Raw genomic sequence first — 4667 nt, forward strand, 5'->3', positions numbered from 1 at the left:
AAAAAAAAAAAAAAAAAAAAAAAAAAAAAAAAAAAAAAAAAAAAAAAAAAATTTAAAAAAAAAAAAATTTTTTTTTTTAACCCCTTTTTTTTTTTTCCTTTTTTTTTTTTTTTTTTTTTTTTTTTTTTTTTTTACTGACTGGTAACGGGATCGCAACCCTCAGTGTCACGCCCGTACCGGGGACCGGCAACGGGATCGCAACCCTTGGTGTTGCGCCCGCACCGCGTTCAGCCAGTGAGCGGGAACCGGTCTCCACATGGGATCCGAACCCTCGGCGGGAGCGCCGCCACACTCCCAAGCGGCGCACTCTCCAGTGCACCACCAGGCCGGCCCATACTTTAACCACTTTTAAGTGTACAGATTGGTGGCTTTAAGTACACTCACATCATTGTGCAACCATCCCTGTCATTCATCTCCAGAACATTTTTGTCTTGCAAAACTGAAACACTATACCAATTAAACAATAACTCCTTATTTCCCACTATCCTCAGCCCATGGAATCCACCTTTGCAGTTTATGTCTCTATGATTTTGACTACTCTAAGTACCTCATGAGTAGAATCATACAGTATCTGTCCTTTTCTGACTGACTTATTTCAATTAGCATAATGTCTTTGAGGTTTAAACATGTTGCAGCATGTTCCAGAATTCCCTTCCTTTTTAAGGCTTAGTAATATTCTGTTGTACATATAAACCACATTTGTTTATCCATTCATCTGTACATGGACATTTGGGTTGCTTCTGATTTTTGGCTATCACCTTTTGACTATCCTGAACAGTGTTGCTACAAGTATAAATGTACAAATATCTATTCATATCCTTGTTTTCAATTCTTTTGGATATATACACATAAGTGCAATTGCTGAACCATATAGTAACTATTTTTAATTTCTTGAGGAACTGTCATACTCTTTTTCTTAGTGGCTGCACCATTTTGTAATTAATATTCTTATGTATGTGTGTGTGTTCATTATGTAAAACACATAAAAAAACTATGCATTTATATTTTCAATTACATAATTGTAGATACCAATATGAATATAAAGCACTGGATATATGAGTGTGTGTGTGTGTGTATATATAAATATATAAACATTGAAGCTAGGTTTTTGTATGTGCACCATAAGAGGCCTGTGTGTGTATATATATGTGTTTGTGTATTTGCATATAACAGTTATGATTTATATTCATTGTTGTTCCCTCATTAACAATCAAAGTTTATATCAAATACCTTTTGCTATATTAAAAAAAAAACATAGTAACTTAAAATAACAACAATAAATTATTTCACTCATAAACTTGAAATTTTGCCAGTGCTTGGCAGAGACAGCTCTTTCCTATTCCAAGTGGCATACCTGTTGTGGCTTGATTGGAGTTGGAGAATCTGCTTTAAGGATGCTTCACTCACATGGTTGCTCAATTGGTGCTGACTGTCACCTGAGGACTCGACCATGGCTGTGGGCCTCCCCATGGGCTGATTAAACTTCTTTATCACGTGGTGTCCATGTCCTAAGTGCAAGCATCTCAAGAGAATCTGGAGGAAACTCTATTGATTTTTATGATCTAACTCTGGAAGTCACACACTATCACTTCTGCCAACTCAGATTCAAGAGGAGGGAATGCAGACCCCACCTCTGAATAAAATGGAGATTCTACCTTCGGATGGGAAAGTGTCCAAGCCATACTGCAAAAAATATGTGGGATGGGAGTTATTATTTTGGCCATTTTTAGAAAGGACAATCTGCCACAGTCACAGGTTATTACTTCCAAACAGTTTGAACAACACATTAATTGATTCATTTGTGCAACAAATATTTGCTGAATGCCTACCGTGTGCCATACTGAGAATTTATGCGTAACACACACACACACACACACACACACACACACACACACACACACACACACACACGGTCCTTACCCCCGTGGGGCTTCCAGGGGAAAAGTAAATGTCTGTCTTGTAAGATATTAAGTGTCAGGGAAAAAAAGAAAGCAATGGAATGGGGAAAGGTAATGGAATGGGGAAAGGTAATGGTGGGGATTGGAGAATTACTCTTTTACATAGGATAGTCTCGGCAATAATCGCCAATAAGGTGATTTTTGAGCAGACGCTGGAAGGAGAGGGAGGGAATGAGCCTTGAGGAAAATGACAGCAGGAGGAGATAGTTCTAAGTAGAGACATGGGTAAAGGACATGAAGTCTGACCATGTTTGGTGTATTTGAGAAACAGCCAGGAGGCCAGTATGCCTGGAGCATGTAGGAGAGAGTGGTAGGAAATGATATCAGAGAGATTGTGGGCACCAGATCATGTAAAAATAATAAGACGATATATTTCTTTCTGTTGAAAAAAAAAATCCCAAAGGAAATACACCACTAATAACATAATTCTTTTCAGCTGCATTGTCTTTGTTTCAATCGCATGCTTTCCACAAATGCTGAATACCAAAGAACAAGCCTTCATGTGATAAGTTAGTGGGCATCGGCTGTTGTCTGGATCTGTAAGAAGTTGGCCAACCAATTAAAATTGCTTCTAACCTTGGAGATGAAAATTCAGGTCTCAGAAGGCCACAAGACATCCCTTCTGTCTGATTCTGTTCTCTCTGCCTACTTCATGTCACATCTTTGCACGTAAAACACCAACACATTCAATGACCTGAATGCCAGAGGTAATAATGAAGTTGGATAATAATTTATCTTGGACCCAGAACTCTCTCTGAATTCTGTTATCTTACATTCAGCTGTCTGCTTAGATCTTAACTTGGGTCTTTAATAGACATTGAAACCTCATATGTCCAAAACCAAACTCATGGTTATACCCTGCTTTAATTTGTTTCTCCAAAAGTCTGCATCAACTTAGGGAATGGTAATTTCATCCTTCCAGTTGCTTAGGCCCAAAACTTTAGAATCGTCCCTGAATCCTTTCTTATTATCCATCAGCAAAGTTGACAGCTCTGTCTAACAACAACAACAACAAAAATGTCCAAAGTTCAAAGATTTCTTGCCACCTCTACTGCTACTTCCCTGGGCCGAACACCATTGTTTCATGCCCAGCAAAGCCTCTTTGTTCCTATTCTCTATTCTCCATAAGACAGCCACATCATTTACTCGGATAAACATAAAATAAACATCTCTGCTTAAAACATTCCAATAACTTCCCCTTTCTTTCATACTAAAACAGGAAGTCCTTCCAACTGCATCCAAGCCATCATTCTCTGGTCTCTTTACCACTTTCCCCCTCCTCTTCTTCTCTCTTTCTGTTCCTGCCATATTGCTGCCCTTGCTATTTTCCCAATGCAACAAGCATGTTTTAACCCCCAAACTTTTAGACTGTTTTCTCTGCCTGCCATATTTTTCTCCAGATATCCAGATGGCTGTCTCCCTCATTTCTCTCAGGCCTCTGATCATGTCACTTCACCAATGGAATTACAATGACCATCCTATTTACTATGTCCAACATTCCTGGCTATACACCTTCCCTGTTTTAATTTTCTACAAAGAGCTTTTCACCATCTGATGTACTCTTTTTTTTCTGGTTTTCACTCCCAATTAGAATAAAATCTTCACAAGAGCTTATTTATGCTTTGGTCACAGTTGTAACCAAAATAATGTTTAGAATGAGCTTGATGCAGAGGAGTTGCTCAATAAATAGTAGTTGAATAAATGAGTGAATAAATGTACCCTGAGTTCCAGCCACATAAGCTTTCATTATTATCTGAACATACTAGGTACCTCTCAAATTTGTTATGTGCACACAAGTTGTTTCTTCTGCTTGAAGAGCTGTCCCTACCACCTCATGAGTCAGGACCTCTGCTGTTACTTACTCTGTGAAACCTCCAGTTTCCTCAGGCAATTGTGGGTTGGATTAGCTCTTGTGTTTTAATAGCTTTTGTCTATTAGCATTCTGTTATTAGAAGTATCTATTAGAACACTATAATAGGCTCTTATAATTATTTGTTTCCACATCTATCTTCCTTACTACAATGCAAGGTTTTCAGGAATTGCTTTGGATTGAATGGCCCTCCCTCAAACTCATTGAAGCTTAAATTGTGTCCCACAAAGTTCCAGGTATTGGAAACTTGGCCCCTGCTGTAACTGTTCAGGGTGAGAAATGCTGTCATGGTAATTGAAAGATGGGAATTTGAAGAGGTGTTAAGTTGATGGTTTAATGGTGGTTGTGGGCATAGTTCTGAGGGCTTTAAAAGGAGAGCATATTAAGAGCTATCTCTCTCTCTGTTCCACTATTTTCTTCCAGGTGAGACCCCTGCATTGCTGTAGAGCCGTGACCAAAGAAGACCCTCCCAGATGTGTTCCCTGGACTTTGGACTTCCTAGCTTCCAAAACTGTAAGCAATAAAATTTATTTTCTTACAAGTCACCCAGTTCCAGGTAACAGAAATGTACTAATACAAGGATAGTAACTTGGTCTTACTTATCTTTATGCAGCACAAAGCATAGAATGTCTACATATTTGCCAAATGCAAGAATCAATTATTCAACATTTCAGATGCATCTATATAAATTTCTGACTTTCCAGGAATTCTGACTGGATTGCTGCAATAGCATCAAGAAGTTAAAGAAAGGATACAGGTGAAATTTCTTCCTAAGAGTGGAAGGTGTTTGTTTTGTGATTTTTTTTTTTTTTTTTTTTTTTTTTTTTTTTTTTTTTTTT

Source organism: Galeopterus variegatus, unplaced genomic scaffold (genome assembly GCF_000696425.1).
Source record: "Galeopterus variegatus unplaced genomic scaffold, G_variegatus-3.0.2 Scaffold1184, whole genome shotgun sequence".
NCBI classification, from domain to species: domain Eukaryota; kingdom Metazoa; phylum Chordata; class Mammalia; order Dermoptera; family Cynocephalidae; genus Galeopterus; species Galeopterus variegatus.